This window comes from Lissotriton helveticus, chromosome 2_1 (assembly GCF_964261635.1).
Source record: "Lissotriton helveticus chromosome 2_1, aLisHel1.1, whole genome shotgun sequence".
Taxonomy (NCBI): Eukaryota; Metazoa; Chordata; class Amphibia; order Caudata; family Salamandridae; genus Lissotriton; species Lissotriton helveticus.
The window spans coordinates 466139683-466161509 of NC_136059.1; the positions used below are offsets into that span (position 1 = coordinate 466139683).

General features: G+C 47.5%; 1 long non-coding RNA gene across 1 annotated transcript in view; it reads right to left on the bottom strand.

Moving 5' to 3' along the window:
* Window positions 1-1841: 1841 nt before the first annotated feature.
* LOC144819385 (uncharacterized) overlaps window positions 1842-21827 on the bottom strand; it is a 189510-nt gene continuing 169524 nt past the window's right edge. Inside the window, exon 3 of the long non-coding RNA XR_013607331.1 lies at window positions 1842-2717. This is a non-coding gene — a long non-coding RNA (uncharacterized LOC144819385). The remainder of the gene's footprint in view (window positions 2718-21827) is intronic.

Below are 21827 nucleotides of genomic sequence, written 5' to 3' on the forward strand. Positions count from 1 at the left end.
CTCCGGAAACAACAGCACCATAGAGGTTCTTATACAAGGGGTATATGGAGTACTTACGGGATATATGCTGGGTAGCCTTCTTTATCTCCTCCCCCTACATAACACGTAGTGACATAATACCTTACCTCACACATCAACACTGGGATGTAGCGGTTATGCACTGCTATATTGATTATTTCCTTGCCCAATGTGTAGTGGTTGCCAAGATTCATGTTACTCATGCAGTAAGAACTATCCCACTGCGATGTGGATGGAAGGGACACGACAAAGATATTCTGGACTATGCGACTACTTCCCAATGCCACGTTTTGCTACTGAAAGACAAGACCATGATTCATATTCCTACATACTGTGTCTGTTATTACATGCTTTTATTGATACTGCATTGTTTACTTGACTAAATCAATAAAACCAATTTTTTTTAAAAAGCAGACAACAATGTATGCTCAGGCAACAGGTAACGAGTAGGCCAGCAACTATAGCTAAGAAAATGAGGATCTTCCAACCCCAGGACGCGAACAGACCCCAGAACCATCCAGAGAGGGACAAAGTACCATTCTCCTAGTAGATTTCAGATGCAAGTTTGTGCAACTTCTGAATGGCAAAGTATACATTAGGGGCGTGATCTGGTATATACACACAGCAAATACTGTCAATGACGCGACAGCAAGGATGACGTCTAACACCATCCGGTTTTGTAAATCAATGAACCTCGTAGCCTGGAGCTCAGCTGTAATATTTGTCAAAATACCAGCTGTGGTATTAATGACCCCCTCTACTACTCGTGTGAGGCAACGGATATTGAGGCTGTTAGACATGGGGCCCCAAAAAGGTACGATACCCTTCATTGTGTCCGTGAACTGTTGCAAAGTGGTATGTGTCTGATCTATATCTTTTGTGTTTATTACCCTTCTAACTCAAGGCAGAGTATGCACTCCTATCCCTATGGTATATACACTGTGGGAAGAAGGCAGGAAAGATAACAAGTACCTGACCATCCCCTTGGAAGCCAAACATAAGCGTGAGACCCACAGACAAAATAAACATTATGTGGTGGGAGGAAAGGCGGACTACTACTCGTGTTCAAAATGTTGGTGTAATTCTCTCTCCTACTTTGACCGGACTTATTCCCGGAACACAAAAATCAGCTGTCGTGTTAACTATTGGTATTGGCATTGCTTTATCCGTGGTAATATTACGAGACTGAAAACATGAAATATGCAGTAGCATTGAACCCATGGAAATCCGACATTTCAATTTGAAGCCATGTTGCATTTTTCTTCTGCTCCTTTACGTTAATACAAGCTGTCGGAGACAATGTATCAGAGGCCCATTACCTTCCTGGAGTAAATCCTGATGGACACGTATATATTCCAAAACTGTGTGGTAATCAGCTGTTGTCATATCCCTAGTAGAGGAGTGATAATGAATATAACCTATAGTAAACAATTTGAACCAACCCTCACAGCTCCCTAAATATGAAAATGGCATTGAAATCAGGTTGTCACTTTTATGTGTTACTGAGGGCAGAAGTCTGCATATCCACCTATCTGTAACATTAAACGTAGTGTGTGCCTGGTGCAACATCTGCAAGAATACATAGTCAACATACGTTTCGTGATATTCCCCTTTGAGAGGGGTCAAAGTAACATACATGTGTTTGGGGGGGAACAGGTGTTGTACCAATTAGGGAATGCACTGGGTATTTCTCCTCCAAGAACCATGCTATTCCAAGTACAGTTATTAAAAATATCACAACAATCACTATGAAAACTATTTTACTCTTTATGGACCAACTACTAGGCCAACTAGACTCATTCTGCTCTGAACCGTGGCTGCAAATGGCTGCTCTTCTTGGGAAATGGGTCGACCAAACTGGTACATTGTGAAATCAAGGGAAAGAATGCAAGCAGACTAGGGGCAAGAAGGGAAAGTTCCCAGTGTTCGTTAGAACCTCGCTGGCAGACTCCTATTTTTCATCTACGTTGGCGCTGTTGAGCACTGGCGGTGGAGCTGTCGGACCAGCTCTTGAAGGAAATCCCACGTTGCTCAGGATAATGTACCCCCGTCCGAGGAGCACATTCAATCTGTCCTGTCCAACGTTCGAACGGTGCACCAATTGCACCTTCCCCTGAACTAACCGCGTTGGTACTGCAGCATAGTGCACCCTAACTAATACAGTCTGTCACTAACTAGTCTGACTTCTTTGGTGCACCGTTCTTCCTTCAAGGACTCAAGTTGTACCTGGTCACTCCAGGCACAGAGGGGTTGGGAAAGAGGGGATCAGGGGACTCAGACACAGAGGGGCCAATGGACTGGGACTCAAGCATATATGTGCCAGAAGAACGGGACTCCTGGATGGCCCTTATTTCATTCAACACTGCCTTATTCTCCTCCTCAGTTTGGGTCCAAGTCAGCTGGGCATCCGAGAAGGGGACGAAGCGGGGCACCTGCTCCCCCTCAAAATCCCTGATACCTTCAAGGGCCCATTGGTCATAAGGCAGGGGAAGAGGTACCCGGCGGCAGTGCTGTAGGTGAATCCCGATCTTTGGGCTGGCAACTTTTACTGTGCTTTGGGTGGCAAGGAGCACCTATACTGGCCCCTTCGACCTCAGCTCCAAGGCTTTCTTGTGTTGAAAGTTGCGAGTTATGACATAATCCCCAGGCCGAAGATCGTGTCCGGGCCCCTCAGGTGCAGGCAGTAGGGTATCCTGGATCTGTTGGTGAATAGAACACAGATTTTTAGTGAACTCTTACAGATAGTCCAACAACAGAGGGTATTTAAACTCAGTAAACATTTTGGTGCATAGGACGCCCCAGATATTCGCCTGGTGCCTGAACACAATGTCATAGGGTGACAGCCTGGTCTGGATTGGGCTGTTGTTCTTGTTGTCAAGAGGGCTAATGATAAAGCATCTGGCCATTAAAACCGTATACTCTCCTGGATCTTTGCCAACTTCAGTTTGAGAGTACCTTTGTACTTCTCAACCAGGCCCCTGACTGGGGTGGTTCGCAGCATGGAACTTTTGTTTGATGTGGAGTCGCTCGCAAACCAACTGTATCCTTCTTGAATTAAAGTGGCTTCCGTTGTCACTCCAAATCAAATGGGGCAAGCCGAAGAGAGGAAAGAACTCCTTGAGGAGCACCTTTGCAGTGGTCATGGCAGTATTTTCTTTAGTGGGGTACGCCTCAACCCATTTACTGAATGCGCAAACAACCACCAACACATATTTCAAATTGTTGACCCTGTCCATCTCAATTAAATCTATTTGGAGAACTTCAAAATGAAAAGCAGGAGGTGCAAAATTACTAGGTGGTGTTGGGGTCCCCTTCCCAGGATTGTGCATCATACACACAATACAATATTTACCCAAATGGGCGGCTGTTTTTGGGATGTTGTCGTTTTGCCACACGGGGTCTAACAACTTGCAAATGCCTTTCGCACTGATATGGGTCGGCCCGTGAGCCATGGTAACCACGGGAAGAACATATGCATCTGGTAACATCCATCTCTGCTTTCCTGACTTATCAGTCCAACACCCATCCTCGTCTAAACGTGCAGGGCTTTCCTGCCATATTGCTAATACCTCCATCGTTGCCTCACTCTGAATCTCCTTGACTTTTACCAACGTGTCCTCAAACATGGTAACCTCTGGCACCCACCTAGCTGGACCTGCTACAAACATCCTTTTCATTCTTGTTCAAGCTGTCTCCTTAGCTGTCTAATCGGCAAATGCATTCCCTCTGCTCACATCATGTGTTATTGCCTAGTGGGTGCTACAGTTAACTACAGCTAATTTCTGGGGAAGTGTCAAGGCTGACAAAAGTCTATGTATCAGGGGGCCTTGTTGAATCCTCATCCCATGGGAAGTGAGAAAACCTCTTTCTGCCCAGAGCCGTCCGAAATTATGGGCAACTCCTAAGGCATACTGGCTGTCAGTATAGATGTTGACAGCCAGTCCCTCACTCAACTCACAAGCTCAAATAAGGGCAACGAGCTCTGCAGCTTGGGCCGACTGAATGGCAACTTGTGATGTCTCAACTGCAGTGTGTAGTGTTGTTATTGCATACGCAGCTGTTGTAGTGCCATCTAGTAACTTGAAACAAGAGCCATCGACATATAGTTCCCCTTGCGGGCCAGATAAGGGAACATCAGTCAGGTCTACTCGTCCCTTCGTCTCCTCCTCTGTCCACAAAATACAATTATGTATGTCAATTTCCTCCCTCTCAGAAGGGAGGGGTAGACACGTGGCTGGGTTCAGGGTGGCACATCTTTTTATCGTGATATGCGGGGCGCACTGTTAAAGGTGCTCCTTCTTGGTCTTATTCAAAAGGGTATCCACAGCATGGGGCAACATAACTGTGAAGTCAGTATCAAGTTCAAACCCAGCCGATTGTTTTATTGAGACGGCCACAGCCGCGACCGCTCTTAGACAGCACTGGAGGGCTCTGGCAACAGGATCAAGCAAAGCAGAAAAATAAGCAAATGGGGGTGGGGTCGCACACTACTCACACACCGGCGGTGTCGCCCCTAAGGACTCTGGTCAATGTAGTAAAGTGTTCGCGATGCATCATCTTTCGATCTTCTGCTATCTTCGCTGTCTTCGCCATCCCTGGACACGTGTTTCGGGGTATCACCCCTCGTCAGCAGGGATAGGCCGTGTACTGGGGTTGCCGATGGCTGCCAATATCTGCCAGGTATAGTACCACTCAGGCGCGTAGGTGCGGGATCCCTGGCTCGTCAGCCCACTGCTTACGGGAGCTTTAAAGTTACAAATGGGGGTGGGGTCGCACACTACTCACACACCGGCGGTGTCGCCCCTAAGGACTCTGGTCAATGTAGTAAAGTGTTCACGATGCATCATCTTTCGATCTTCTGCTATCTTCGCACATGCCCGTTGTTTACCTCCAAAGGCCTGTGTTAAGACAGAAAGCGCACAACCGGCCGTCTCAAGTACATTCAAAACAAACGGCTTCGCATAATCAGGTGTGCCAAGCACAGGAGCAGAGCAAAGTGCGACTGTTAATTGCTCAAAAGACTGCATACATTCATGCGTCCAAGGCAGGGGTTCATGAACATCTTTAGTGGTTAGTGCTAACAGGGGCTTTATCAATAACAAATAGTTAGGACCATTGACGACAATAGGAAGTAATGCCAATGAAAGCGCGCACCGCCCTCTGAGTTTTGGGGGTAGGTATTTTAAAAAGAGCACCAATGCGCTCAGGTGTCAATCTCCTACCCTCCTTGGACAGTAGGGGCCAGATGTAGGTGGCCAATTACCGGTCGGTAACGGGCGAATTCGGCCGTTACCGACCGGTAATTGGATTTTGAGATGTAGGGGGAAAAAAACAGGCCTTTTCGGTAATTTTACCGAATCGGTAAATATACCGGTCGGTAAAATTACCGAAAATGCATTTTCGGTATGTAGGTGCCAAGTTGCACATTGACACAGGGCTTTGAAAATCGGTATTTTACCATGCAATACAATTGCATGGTAAAATACCGATGCAGGTGTACATGCACATCTGTGCATGTACACCTGTGCCATGTGGCACACATACATGCCCTTAGGGCATGTATGTGTGCCACATGGCACACAAGCCTAAAACAGGGGTGCCAGAGGGTGTCAAAGTGACACCCCCTGCACCCTTGCTAAAATCGGTATTTACCGATTCTGTAATTACAGAATCGGTATTGCCCATTGATTCCTATGGGCTTCACAGCCCATAGGAATCAATAGGAAATACCGATTCGGTATTTCCAGATTCGGTAAATACCGAATCTTAACGATTCGGTATTTCCGCATCTGGAAATACCTACATCTCCCCCCTTCATATTTACCACTTCTTAAATACCAAATCGGTAAAATTCGGTATTTAAGAGGTGGTAAAAATGAATTACCTACGTCTGGCCCTAGGTGACCTAGATAGGCGACCTCCTGTCGAAAATATTGAAATTTAGGAAGGGACACTTCATGTCTATGATGTGCCAAATGCAATAACAATTTGACTGTGCTGTCTTTGCAACCCTCTTCATTGTCAGAAGCAATGAGAAGGTCGTCAACATATTGGAGCAATATATTACCTGAGGAAAGTGTGAGGTAATCTAATTGGGCTTTTAAAGCTTGACTATACATGCTGGGGCTTTCAGTATAGCCCTGAGGAGCGAGACATAATCTAAAGCTCCTGCCAGCCAGTGTAAAACATGTTAATGCAACCATTACCATGTCCCCGGCTGGGGAAGGAAAACTCCACGGGAACACAGGGGGCCGATACAACCAAGGTCCCCGTCCACGCCCGTCCCGAACTGAACTCAAGAACTCAAGAGAGTATACTCGAACGGCTACAAGAGTGTCAGCAGTTCAGAGGGTCAACGTATACAAGTATGGTGTCTTAGCCCCCATCGACAGGAATGTTCCATGAGACAGTTCACTAGTCCGTCTGTGTCTGCCCAAGATTGAGGTACAAGTTCACAGCGGAGTGTGGTGCCCAAGGGCACCCAGGCCCAGGCCTGAGCCGCAGCGAGAGGGAGCTAGTGTCAAGCCGCCCCCGGATCCCGGGTGCAACGTATGTATGTCTTACCTCATCGGAGGGCAGAGGTTCTCACCACAGCGTGCAAGAAGCAGATCAGCGCGGCGACGGGTCTACAGGGTGTTTCGAGCAGTGAAGAGTGGTGATCCAGAATGCAGTCTCCCAAGTGGCTCACGGTGATAAGCAAACGGTTTCGCAACAAATAGGGGCAACAACGGGTGGCAGCACCATCACTGAGCCTCTAGAGAGTGTCTATTGTCTCACTTCAATGATGAGGCACTAGGGCCACCCCATCCCGCTGTCCCTCCGAGAGTCATGTTGAGAAGATGAAGGTCTCGTATGTTACCTGCGGTTTCTACGGGAGCTTGTAGTCCAGGGGGAAATCGTGGAGCCCTCCTGCATGGTTCCTTGCGGTGTGCGGCAGCCAAGGTCTGACTCCTCGGAGGCGAGGCCTAGGAGCTCCAAGCCATCCTTCAGGTCGGTGATATGGCGCTGTTTGTTGTTGAGCTCGAAGCTCGGCCCAAAGGGGTAGGTCCATCTGTATCGAATCTTGTCCTCGCGCAGCTTCGTGGTAATTTTGAAGTCGCCTCAATAGGCTTTGGGCCCTTGCCGCTCACGGGTACTTGACCCACTCACACAAGTGAGGAACCAAATTTCTCGGAAGACTTTGGGGAATGCGTGCTGAGTGGAATTTGTGGATCTACACAGATTCCAGAACTTTCCACCACAGAAATGTGAGGAAAATGTGTTTTTTTACACATTTTGGGGTTTGCAAGGGATTCTGGGAACAGAACCTGGTGAGTGCCAGGCAAGTCACTCCATCCTAGATTCCTCGTGGTGTCTAGTTTTAAAAAATGTATAGGTTTGCTAGGTTTCCCTAGGTGTCGGCAGAGCTAGGGTTCAAAATATACAGCTAGGCACTTTGCAAAAAAAGGGTCAGTTTTCACTGTGAAAATGTGTTGTGTCCATGTTGCGTTTTGGGCCGTTTCCTGTCGTGGGCACTAGGCCTGGCCACACAAGTGAGGTACCATTTTTCTCGGAAGATTTTGGGGAATGCGTGGAATTTTGTGGATCCACACAGAATACAGAACTTTCCACCACAGAAATGTAAGGAAAATGTGTTTTTTTGGACAAATTTTGAGGTTTGCATGGGATTCTGGTTTACAGAACCTAGTGAGAGCCAAACAAGTGACCCCATCCTGGATTCCCCTGGGTGTCTAGTTTTCTAAAATGTATAGGTTTGCTAGGTTTCCCTAGGTTCCGGCAGAGCTAGGGTTCAAAATCTAGGGCTCGGCACTTTGCAAAATAGTTTCAGTTTTCACTGTAAAATGTGGTGTGGCCACGTTGCGTTTTAGGCCGTTTCCTGTCACGGGCACTATGCCTACCCATACAAGTTAGGTACCCTTTTTTCTCAGAAAACTTTGGGGAATGTGGGGTGGGTAGAATTTTGTGGATCCACACAGATTCCAGAACTTTCCACCACAGAAATGTGAGGAAAATGTGATTTAAAAAAAAATAATTTTGAGGTTTGAAAGGGATTCTGGGTAACAGAATATGGTGAGAGCCAGCCAAGTCACCCCATCCCGAATTTCCCTTGGTGTCTAGTTTTACAAAAATGTATAGGTCTGCTAGGTTTCCCTAGGTGCAGGCGGAGTTAAGGTTCAAAATCTACAGTTAGGCTCTTTCCCAAAACAGGGTCAGTTTTCACATTGAATTGTTTTTTTTTTTTACAAATATTTAGGTTTGCAAGGGAATCTGGGTAATAGAACCTGGGGCATATCATCAAGGGCTGGCGATATAATTATCGCCGCTTTAGCATCTGTTTTTGGGCGAAAAGCATCAATAATTATATTGCATTATTTACAAGGACACGCTATCGCTTGTTTCCTTGATTCAGCTCCCGTTTTGTTCACGCCTCACTTTGCATCTCTAATGAAATGCAAAGTAGGCGTTTCCTGCAAAAACGAATGGAAAATGATTGCTAACTGTCCTTCTCGGTATTTACAATACGGCCCAGGAAACCTATAGCGATATCAAAAACAGCGCTAACCTCTATTATCGCCGGGATTGTACGTCTGCTTTTTTCATGACTACCCTATCTTTGACATGGGAGGTGGATTCAGTGGCTGAATCCACATCTCCCTATCATCAAGATTTCCCCTATCGCTGCGGAAATATCGCTGGATTTCCAGCGATTTTTCTGTATAATGCCGCTTTTGCTGGATTATTTATCACCCTGGAGAAACGCGTTGTTGATAACGCATTATCCGGGTGATAAATTCCAGCGATAGGCGCGATAAATATAAAAGCGCTAAGAGCTCTTTGCTATATTTATCGCCGTTTGTTTGCTGATATGCACCCTGGTGAGAGCCAGTGAAATCACCCCATCCTGGATTTCCCTGGGTGTCTAGTTTTCAAAAAGGTTTAGGTTTGCTAGGTTTCCCTAGGTGCCGGCAGAGCTAGGGTCAGGGCGGGACTGGGAACCACAAACCGCCCTGGCAAAGTGCTGGGCCGCACCCCTCCCCCCCCCACCCGGGGGAGGTGCCGCCGAGCTCTTTGACGGACTGGTTTTCGGCCGATTTTGTAACAAAAACGCCCCCCAGGGGACTAAAACCATCCCCCACCCGCCCACCCACGCGGCGGACCAGGGGATTGCCCAGTGCCCACTATGGCCAGTCCTGCCCTGGCTAGGGTTCAAAATCTACAGTGAAGCAATTTGCAAAAAAAGGGCCCGTTTTCACTGTGAAAATGTGGTATGTCCACGTTGCGTTTTTGGCCGTTTCCTGTCACGGGCACTAGGCCTACCCACACAAGTGAGGTACCATTTTCATCGGAAGACTTTGGGAAACACAGGATGGGGAGAATTTTGTGGATGCACGCAGATTCCAGAACTTTCCACCACAGAAATGTGAGGAAAATTTGTTTTTTTAAAACACATTTTTAGGTTTGCATTGGATTCTGGGTAACAGAACCTGGTGAGAGCCAGTCAAGTTACCCCATCCTGGATTCCCCTGGGTGTCTAATTTAAAAAAATGTATAGGTTGGCTAGGTTTCCCTAGGTGCCAGCAGAGCTAGGGTTCAAAATCTACAGCTAAACACTTTGCAAAAAAAGGGTCCATTTTCACTGTGAAAATGTGGTGTGTCCATGTTTCGTTTTGGGCCGTTTCCTGTCGCGGGCACAATGCCTACCCACACAAGTGAGCTACCGTTTTTCTCGGAAGACTTTGGGAAACGCGGGGTAGGTGGATTTTTGTGGATCCACGCAGATTACAGAACTTTCCACCATAGAAATGTGAGGAAAATGTCTTTTTTTTACCAAATATTTAGGTTTGCAAGGGATTCTGAGTAATAGAACCTGGTGAAAGCCAGTCAAGTCACCCCATCCCGGATTTCCCTGGGGGTCTAGTTTTCAAAAATGCATAGGTTTGCTAGGTTTCCCTAGGTGCCAGCAGAGCTAGGGTTCAAAATCTACAGCTAGGCACTTTGCAAAAAAAGGGTCAATTTTCACTGTAAAAATAAAGTGTGTCCACGTTGTGTTTTGAGCCGTTACCTGTCACGGGCACTAGGCCTACCCACACAAGTGAGGTACCATTTTTATCAGGAGACTTAGGGTAACACAGAATTGTGGAGCAACTGTTCTTACCTATTGACTTTCGATGCATTTCTGCCTTCCAAATAAAAGACAATGTGTAAAAAAGAAGTCATTTTGAAAAATGACCTATAATTCACATGCTAGTATGAGTACTCACAATTTCGGAAATGTGCAAATATCTACTGTTTCTAAACTCTATATTTTGTTCCAAATTCAGAAATACTTAGGTTTCTTCTATACCGATTTTTCCATGAATATATTTTCCCAAATTAATTGCTATGGGCCCGAATCACAGAACTTACTTAAGACAAAATCCTGAACGTAGTACTTTTGGCATTCACAGAATGCACTTACTACTTTTGGTATTCACAGAATGAACTTACTACTTTTGGTATCCACAGAATGGATTTACGACTTCCAACTTTATGTCCGCACTCGGGCCGGAATTCCCGCACCCAGAGCGGGAATTCCGCTTACGAGCCAGAATTTCCACTCTTGTTCCGGAATCTCCGCTTACGGCCCGGAATCTCCGATTTCAGGCCGTAATACACGCACTGTGACCGTTGATCATTTTCCTCAAGGGTAAACACCTGTCCAAGTGCCTACCACCCTCCACCATGCATCAGCTGACACACTGCAGCCAATCCCAGTCCTGTAGTATGTATAAATGCAGAGCAGACACACACAAACCCTTTCAACATGTCGCTGAATGTGTTTGTTGCTCTGCCCCTTGCCATGCGGCAAAACTACTTGATGAGGAGGAGGAGAGCAGAGAGGATCTTCAGACAGAGGATCAACCTAATTGGAATGTCCAGCCAAGATGTAAGGGCCAAGTACTGTTGCCCTCCAGAAGTCATCTTGGATATGGTATGTGAGTGGGAGCAGGAACTTGACTCTGTAACCTGCTGCTCCCATGCAATACCAGCCTATCTCAAGATCCATTCTGCTCTCCATTTCTTTGCCACTGGGTATTTCCAAAAGGTCTCCAGTGACCATGTGGGCATTTCCCAGGCAAGTCAGTCGCGGTGCCTGCATCAGGTACTGAGATGCATCACTGCTAGAGCCCACAACCACATACAAATGCCCCATACACTGGCCAGAAGACATAGGGCAGCACGAGATTTCTATCTCATTGCACACTTCCCACGTGTGCTGGGCGCAATTGATTGTACCCATGTGGCCCTTCAGCCACCCCGCCGCATTGCACACATCTTCTGCAACAGACACCGATGGTATTCCATCAATGTGCAAGCTGTCTGTGATGCCAGTGGGAGATTCATTGATGTGCATGCAGTGTACTCAGGCAGTACCCATGGCAGCTTCGTATTCCCCATGTCACCTCTTAACCGGCAGATGGCTGCAGGAGAATTTGTCAACATGTGGCTACTGGGTAAGTACCAAGCACTAAAAAGGAGGGATATGTGTTATTGAAATGTCTGAATGCCACCCAACATTAACCATTGTACAATAAGAATCATAAAGCTACATACATGGCCCAACAGACACTGCATGTACTAAAGTATAGATCATGTCCTGTGCAAATCAAAGAAGGAAATGTAACCAACTGCCCTTTCTACCCTCCTCAGGCGACGCTGGGTATGCACTCTCCCGACATCTCCTCACCCCTTACAGGCATGCAAACACTGTACCTCAGCATAGGTACAATAGGGCACACATTTGGACTAGAGCCATAGAGCGCACTTTTGGTCTTTTGAAGTCATGATTCAGATGTCTTGACCGTACAGGGGTGTGCTGCAGTACTCCCCTAAAGTTGTGTGCAAGATCATATTAGCCTGTTGTGTTTTGCACAACATAGCTTTAATGCATGGCTTACACATATCTCTGGAACCTCGGCTAGCTCTGAATCTGGGAAACCGGGCCATTGCACATAACTGAGGTGAGGGTATGGCGGTCTGTGATAAGCTCGTTGCCACATGAGCATCCTGTAGTGTCATGGACAAAATGTGGTTTGCTGTCTGTTGTCAATGATGAAACTTGGATATACACGACTGTGTCAATAAATTCCATCCTGAGACTACTTTGCAAGCCACACTAACTGCATGTGCCCATGCCAGCGATCAGTGTAGTGGATGTCCCTAAAAAATCTATTCACGCAGATGAAAAACGATACATGTTCTGAGAGACCTAACTGGTCCTTATGAGGATGGGTCACTTAATCACAAAAGGCTATAACCATTTCATTCTCAGGCCTGTGTCCTCAACAGATTTGCCTCCCCCACAAATGATGGGCCCACAATGTGAGTGATGATGTCATGGGTGAATCAGGCAACATGTGTCTGTGATATACAGCACTGCTCCAGCCCAATGTTACGTAACACGTCACACAACTCTTGTAATGAGCACTCAATATGGACTACATGGACTACATGTACCGTAATGCAAAGTAGGAGAAAACGAAACTGGGGCTTGCTGTTGTGTCAGCCCCCTCTGTCTGCGCAGAAATGTTATTAAATGGTCTGTTCCCCCTTTTGTTACATGTTCATGATTCTCACCAATCATTTCAGGTTTTTCCACAACAGGACAGCAGGATGGCAGTGGATTTGATTAGTAATTGTGGATGGATCAGGATGAATATAAAATGGCTGCCAACCATTTCCTGTGATGTAGTTCCTGTCTCCCACTTTCTGTATAACATTTCCTGTATGAAATAATGTGTTCTGGGTCATTTTCGGAGGTTACGGGCCAAAAACGTATTTTCCAATTTCGGACCATAATGCGCAGATGCAGACACGCCGCTCCGGAACCGGAAACTATGTTCTCGGGACGTAATCTCCAAAATTGAACAGGAACACATTATTCCATACAGGAAATCATTTACAGGAAGTGAGAGACAGGAAATACATCACAGTAAACCCTGCCCAGTTTAGGAACTCGCTCTCTATCTTCCTAGCCCCTTTGTGCCAGGTTGTTAACACCTCTTTCTCTACTGCTGTGATCCCTGTGCTGTAGAAACAAGCAAGGGTATCTCTTAAAAAAATGTCGCTTGACTCGGCTAAATTGGAAGATTTTTTGTCTATTTCCCATCTTCCTTGGGTGTCTAAGATTGCGGAGGCTCACGTTAATAACATACTAACGAGGTTCCTGAACACCAATAACATCCTGGATCCCTCCCAGAATGGTTTCCCCTCCGGCCACAGCACGGAGACTGCCCTCCTGGCAGTAACAGAACACCTGCGGACCATCCTTGACTCCGGTCACATGGCGGCACAGATCTGAGTGCCGCTTTTAACATGGTCTCTCATGAGATTCTGTTGCGGCGTCTGGAGGCGGCGGGTGTTGTGGGCCTAGCGCTGGAATGGTTCAGATCGTTCTTGACAGAGAGATCATTCCGAGTGTCGGCTCCCCCGTTTCTTTCCCAGGCACATGCCATCAGTCAGGGTGTGCCTCAGGGTTCGGCGCTGAGCCCCGTATTGTTTAACCTATATGTTCAACCTCTCTCAACTGTGGCCAGGAATATGGGCCTCACCATGGTTTCGTATGCAGATGATACGCAATTGGTGGTGGCCCTATCTGATAATTCCACGCAGGACGCGGCTAGGTTAGGAGCGGCCTGGCTGCCGTTGCAGAATGGATGACTACAAATTGTCTCCAGCTGAATGCTAACAAAACGGAGGTAATGCTGGTAGGGAAGAACAGGAGTCTTTGGAGTGAGCAATGGTGGCCACGAACCTGGGGGTATGGATGGATTCTTCCCTCAGTTTCCAAGAGCATACAAAAAACTTGTCTGGCACCTGTTTTGGGCTCCTTCGGGTATTTAGGCCGTTACTGAGGTTTATTTGACGCCCCTACGCGCCAGCTGATTGTTCAATCTGCTAGTCTATCTCTACGAGACTATGCTAGTTCGCTCCTTCTGGGGGCGAATTAGGCTGAGGTCATGCATTTGCAGCATGTTCAAAACGCTGCCGCTAGAGCCCTGTTTGGGCTTCCGCGTAAGTGCCCCTCTACGGATGACATCCGGAGACTGCATTGGCTACCCATGGCCAAACGGATCCATTTTAAGGCTGTCTCCTTGTCTTTTAAGATCTTGAAGCTTGTTTCGCCAGGCCTCTTAGTCAACTTGTTAGCCCCGTATGTTCCAACTCGCCAGATGCACTCCTTGGGACAGCACCTAGTTAGAATCCCATGAGTGAAGCGTCTTCGAGTCGAAGGTCGCTCTTTCCACTACTAGCAGCTAAGCTATGGAATTCCTTGCCTCCCCAGATTCGTAGCTTGGACTGCCTGCTGGATTTCAGGAAAGCAACCAAAACTTTTCTCTTTCCTTCTGTTTAGTCCTTCATTGCTTTGCTGTATTTTGTATGTGTTTTCTGGTTTGGTCCCTTAGCCCTTGGTTCTTTCTGATGCTGGCAGCACCGGGATGCCTCTTTGCTGAGGCAGCTGTGAGCTATATAAATCATAATATAACATAACATAAGTTGTTGACAGCCAATTTGTGTTCATTCTGAGTCACCCTCTATCACAGATCTGATCCTCTGACATCCTGCTGCTCTCATCTAACTAATTTTCCCCAAAATGGCTGAGGGTTATGAGGAGAAAGCACCCCCTTTCACTGAAAGGGAATTAGACATCTTAGTTGAGGGGGTGCTGTCCAAATATCCTCAGAAATATGGGGACCCAGAACACCAGCTGAGCAATGCAGCCCGGGCCAGGCTAAGGGCCAACATCGGGTAGCACTGCAGTGCAGAGGGAGTCCACACCAGGAGTGCTAGGGCATGCCACAAGCGCTGGGAGGACCTACAATGCTGGTTCTGGCACAAGGCTGAGAAGCTGGTGAGCCAGTCTTCCCAGCACCATGTGCATCATCCTTGCCTCTCCCCACTTTACAGGAGGGTTCTGCGAGTAGCTTGGCCGACCCTCCATGCTCAGCTGGTGGAGCATGAGCAGCAGAGAACTGATAAGTGCATCATATGCATAATGCATCTGGGAGTATGATATGAGTGAAGACAGTGGTATACCATTGTTTGTCCCATGCCCTCATTCACCTATTTCGTGTCCATGCAGCAGTCATCAAGAATAAAAAGGCACACTGTGGCATATGGCCTGCACAGGGCAGAGTGCATTTTGGGAGTTGTTGTTTTTTCATGACAACTGGGTAAATGAGCCACACTTGTGCCTTTTTCTTTTTCTGCCAGCACCATGCACCACTACCAGTGAACCAAGGGTATCATAACTGATGTGTGCATTGGATGAGCAATGGTACAGACACTGTCCAGTGTGTGCATGGCAGACCAAAGGCTATTGGTTGCTGTGACTTGCATTGCATTTGTTGAGTTTGGGTTTTAATTGAGACAGATCATCATGCGCCATGGAGGCAAGACAGACTGTGAGATCTCTGCCTCAATCTTAAGTGTTTCTAAATTTGTAAAGTGTGTCCACTGACACACATCTTACCCTCAGTGGCTTGTATGACATTTCACATGTACAGGTAGCTGTCACAACGACCCACCACTCGGCACCGGTGTAATAAACTACCTCATCAGTCACCAAAGCCAATATGTGGCACAGGATTGTCAGATTTTGTGAGGGGATATCAAAAGGCTAGACTCACAATGTAGCAAACCAAATAGGTCAGACCCCATTTGGATACGTGACCTACATTCAGCATTTGTCTTGTCCTATTCAATGCTACACAGCAGATGACATTTATCCAGACGTACAATAGCTGCGACTACATATCACTGGCGAATTTCGATTAAGTCTGGACTCTGTCTGTTCTCTTTTGGTGGACTGGTTTTGGAACCTGCACATGTAGCAGTGACATGACACAGATCACAAGAATGCCCCACAACAGGGTTGGTACTTCCCCTAGATGGTGGAGAGGATGCCGGGTATACACCCTATAGGGAAGAGCATGTAGGGGAACCACCATGTCAGTTGAAGTTGAAGGTTGACCAATACAGTTGTGTAAGCCACAAATATTCACGTGAGATGTCCATGCCAGACTCAATTCAGGAGATGACAGTGAACATACATGTAGTAAGCTCATAAACACTGACAACTGTATAGTGTGATCAGAGGAAAACAAAGTCTGACCTTGGCTCATCTATGTATGTGTCTCGTCCGGAATAAAACAACCACTACATCATGATTTTGCTTACATTTCAGTGGGCACAGCTGGCCAAATGGCTGAACAGCAGGGCCAGGTCTGTAGCAGGAGGCCATCAGTGCGCCAGCGGCTATGACCTCTTTCGTCCAGTGAGGAAGAAGAGGAGGGACCCTAAATATCTGGAGGCAAGGGGATTGTGCCCACCCGGACTGACAAGGAACACAATTCTGGTGCTACAGCCTGGGTGGAGGCTGTGGACATTGAAGTGGGGGGGAGAACCCGACACCTCTGGCCATGTGGTGGTGGAAAGCTACTCTTCCCCAGACTAGTCACCTGTGGGTTTAGTCGAGGTGTCCTCGGGGCAGGCCAATACACAACCTGGGCCTGCCATCAGCCCCTCTCTACCTCGAAAGGCCCCCATTCCATCGGGGACTCCAGCTGCATCCCCTGCAACCAGTCCCCCTCATCGTAGCTGCCTGCTCGACCACAACATTGGCTCCGGACCTGAGGCACCACATCCCTTCACTCCCACCCATGCCCCTCCCTGTGTTGTTCCTCCTGTGGCTGTCCCAAAGGACTTGAGGTGGATGTGTGAGGGTCAGCCATACATGTCCGCTCACATCATGCTGCAGGTGTGTCTGGAAATACGCATGATGCAAGCGGAGCTTGTCGGAGCTCTGGCCACCCTCACCACCATCGTCAATACCCTGGCCACAGCCATGTCGTCTGTTGTTTCCCAACTCCCTTCCCATACCACCGTCAATGTCTCCCCTATCCATTGACCCACACTGTTTCCCACGGTACCCCACGTGTGTCCTGAACACATGTGGTGCATATTCCTCCACCGGCCAGCCATGTGCCTGCATCAGACTCGGAGGATCTGGACATTGTGGTAGTAGAGCATCTTTGTAGCCAAAAATGTATTTTCCCCTTGTAAATAGACTGGTTTCCTTGACGCTCCCTGGTGTGTTATATTTTTGTTGTCCCACCCCAATCCAAGTTCCCCTCTCCATCTGCATTAAGATCATCATTTGTTTTCCTTTCTCCCTTCGAAACGGACGGTTGTTCTAATAATCATACATAAATATCTTTGAGGAATCCTACTTACTTTAACTTGTTTGACTACATTGTGAATGTCTGGTACAGAAAATGGACACGTAACGGGTGAGTCTTCTGCTATGCACATTATGGCTTGTTGCAATTATGGGTTACACTTGTAACTGTGTCTCACACACACACATACCTCCTCACATCTCCAGGCCACCTACATCGTTATACAGGACATGATATACACTAGAATCTTACTAGGGAAGATCTTAACTTTTTCTGTACACATATTCACAGTGGTCAATTTATTTTTGGGATTTTGTCAATGGCGATCGTGCTTGCGACATCGCAATTTCAGAGGTGATGATCGCTGTGAGGGATCAGGTCTGGCTTGTCGCCTACATGTATGTGGGTGTTGTCCATGTGCCTGTAAAGGGTGAGCTACATGTGCAGGGGCGATGGTGTATGCACAGTTGGTGTTTGTGCCTGGACAAGGGCTGGTTGTGCAGGTGGTGGGAGTGCCTGTACAGGGGTTGGTGGTGATTGTACAGGTGGTGGGAGTGCCTGTACAGGGGTTGCTGGTGGCTGTGCAGGTAGTGGGAGTGCCTGTACAGGGGTTGCTGGTGGTTGTGCAGATAGTGGGAGTGCCTGTACAGGGGTTGCTGGTGGTTGTGCAGGTGGAGGGAGTGCCTGTACAGGGGTTGCTGGTAGTTGTACAGGTAGTGGGAGTGCCTGTACAGGGGTTGCTGGTGGTTGTGCAGGTAGTGGGAGTTGATGATCGCTGTGAGGGATCAGGTCTGGCTTGTCGCCTACGTGTATGTGGGTGTTGTTCATGTGCCTGTACAGGGTGACCTACATGTGCAGGGGCGATGATGTATGCACAGTTGGTGTTTGTGCCTGGACAAGGGCTGGTTGTGCAGGTGGTGGGAGTGCCTGTACAGGGGTTGGTGGTGATTGTACAGGTGGTGGGAGTGCCTGTACATGGGTTTCTGGTGGTTGTGCAGGTAGTGGGAGTGCCTGTACAGGGGTTGCTGGTGATTGTGCAGGTGGTGGGAGTACCTGTTCAGGGGTTGCTGGAGGTTGTGCAGGTGATGGGAGTGCCTGTACAGGGGTTGCTGGTGGTTGTGCAGGTTAGTGGGAGTGCCTGTACAGGGGTTGCTGGTGGTTGTTCAGGTGGTGGGAGTGCCTGTTCAGGGCGCCGGTGTGGATGTATACCTTTGCTGTGGTCTTGGGCAGTTGCTGGTACAGGTGTGTGGATGTGCTGTCCTGCAGGCAGATATGATGGCTCCCCTCCCTGCGTTGACCGTGAAGGGAGACTTTGGATAACTTTCAGCATGCCCTTCATCATCTTCATGGCCAGGGCATGGTGTATTGCCCTCTTCTCCTTTGGATGGCTATCATGCCTCTCATATTCCTGGAAATGTCTTGCCAAGTTCTATCCATCCTATCCGAAACATGGCTCAGTCTGTCCACCACCTGAAGGAATTGGACAATGTCCTGCAGGGACTCAGACATGTCTGACAGGGTGGCCCCTATGGCACGAATGTCCTGCCTAACATCTGTCTGCTGTTGGAAGAAGTCCTGCTCCCACTGCCCACCATAGCCAGGTGCAGGCCCTCTCTGCAGGTGTTTGCCATGGATGGGACCAGCAGGTCCAAAAGCAGGGGGGTGGCAGGTGGAAGCCTGTGGGCAGGAGAATGGTGCCCGGGGATACCTGCCCCACAACAGGGTTGGTACTTCCCCCAGATGGTGGAGAGGATGCCGGGGATACACTCTATAGGGAAGAGTGTGTAGGGGAAGCACCATGTCAGTCCTGGACGTGAGGGCTGTGAGGGAGTGATGTCTGTGGTGGGCGGCGTGAGAGCCGTGACTGGTTCGCTCTATGCTGGGGACAGGCAATTGTTGGTTTTGGTGGAGGCTAATGAACGTCGCTGGGCGGAGGATGGGATGCCATGAATGATTTTGGCAATGTGGTACGATTGATGGCATCCGAATCGTCATCCCCGGAGTGGATGGACATATAGTCGACATCCTCTTCCAAGTCTTCGTCCTCAGTAACTTCCTCCTCCTCTTGCACAGTACTTGCTGCCGACATTACTGCCTGGGGGATCAGTGGATTTTCCCCTCTGATTGCCCATCTGCCCACACTGGTTGTAGGTCCGTCATCCTCATCCTCTTCATCCCCTGGAACAGAGGTTGCAACCGTGTTAGTGATTGACCTGGTATTACATGTGGTGCAACACAAGGGTTGGATTAACTGTACTTTGCATCAACAGATGAGGATCATGTGACCTGGTTAGTGTACCACCACAAATGATAGCTCACATCATAGCACTGAGATGTTAAATGGAGATGTACATTATACAAGCAAAATCACCAGCTCCAGCTCCAACCACCACTTTCTGTCCCTTCGCAATCACCCCTGATCTTAACTGCTGAGCCTGTCTGCTCATTGATGTCGTTGACATAGCTGTCCCCGATCCAGCAGCTGTAGAGGGAAGTGACAACATTCTCAATGATCTTCATTACTAATTGACAAACAGGCACCTGTGACACTCATAATATGTATGTCACTTTGTAAACAACAAATGCTGATTCCATACAGAAGGGTATCTTGATTTCTGTCATGGCTTACTAATCAAAGCTAGTGACACACTTTATGCCAGAATTACCTGATGGACAGGTGCGTGAGGATTTCACTGCTGCAGCCAGGATGTCATGCATTGCCCGGGATGGTGTACGCTGCACTGGTATCATCCTGTCAGCAGCTGTGATGAGACATACATGTCCATATTTCAGTACAACAGATGGTAGCTATGAGCTAACATGTAATTCTCAATAACCATTGACCGTATAATCCAGGACAATATGTGGCATGTTTTCCTCATGGACTTTACATTGAAGAACCGGGTTTTCTTAGAACCCAGCGGCGCCAGGGACACGCCCAAAGTCTTCGGGTTCACCTGTCTTGGCAAACAGAGACACGTAATACTTCTAGGTGGCGTCAGAGATTAAATTTATTAGCTGCAGCTAGTAACAGTAATCCCAGCAATACAACACGGTGTACAACTCAAGAAACTGTTCAATTTCATAGAGCAAGACATCAGTATTTATACACCATATTCTCATTATAAATGTACACCCACTGCGACAAATTCTGACCAATAGGACACATTTTCTAACTGAGTATCACATTAACAAAAATCCAATTTACAGTAACCCAACCCAAAAGTTAATTATTAGGAATGTCCCAAATTAAATTTCCACAACCGGACAAACCCATAATTGAAAGCACTACCCATGTAATGAAAAGTCGTAAAGGAAAGAAACAATTCAGATGCTGATTAGGATAAGATATGTGCAAGGAAACTAAAAGTTAACGAGGTCCTGAACATTGATTGGTAATCTCAGACAAGAATCAAACCAAGGGAAATTGGCTTCGTGAAGGGTCAGTTTCAGGTGAAGAGGTCAGCGTCCTGCAGTTCACTCACAAGTCAGAAAGGGCAAGTTAATATGTACATGACAACGTAGCCCATGCAACTTTGTTCGTCCGTTTACCACCTAGGCCTACGTGAGGGCAACACAAAATGGCGTTATGAACAACGCAAACAAAATGGAGTCCGGTCCCGATAACCATGGAACCTCAGACCCTCCTTTTGCCATTACGTAGGCAATAACCTAAACTCACGTCAATCTGAATCCAGGTCTATATCTATTTTCATCAGGTCATCAAGGTGTTGCTGTAACATCATCTTATTATCCTTCACTTCTCTCGGGACTGGTCTTCTCACACAGATTGTAGCACAAAGGCCACAAATGGCGGGACCACACTGGATGCATAAGCAACACGAGAAAAGGATCGCTAGAGTCATACCAAGGAACATTAGAATCTTCCCTCCCCATTTGGACAGCAGTTCCCAAAACCATCCTATCAACGACTAGTTCCCTTCGTCTACATGTATAGACTCAGCGGACTTATGTAACCTCAAGATGGCTTGGTACACTGTCGGGGCGTTATCTGGTATGAAAACGCAGCAACTAGACCCGATCAATTTACATACTCCACCTCTATCTGCAAGTATAATATCTAAAACAAAGCGGTTCTGTAATGTCATAAGGCGATCCGCTTGAAGCTCGGCTGTAATATTGCTAAGGGCACCTGCAGTCTCATTTATAGTGGCCTCGACCACTCTCGTAAGCTGACGAATTGTCCTACCATTAGCCATAGGACCCCAAAAGGGCAGGAAACCCTTAAAGAAGTCTCCAACTTCTTGTGCGGCAGTGTCTTTCGCATCGATAACACCTCTACCATATCTTGTCTTATGGTAATTGAAAGCAGCTGTGTATGTAGGGGGAAGCAAAAATGCCACATAACATGTGCCTGAAAAGTCAGAAGGCAACCATGTATATGCTCTATCATAACAAACAAAATACGTGCCTTTAGCTGGCACGAACAGTGGAGATTTCTGGGACGTATAGACATATGTGTGAATACACACACTCTTACCAAGCTGAGCTCTCGGATTCTGACCATTACCTTGCAGACAAAAATGACCTCGGTGAGGTACAATCCAAATAGGGGGAGACCTTTTT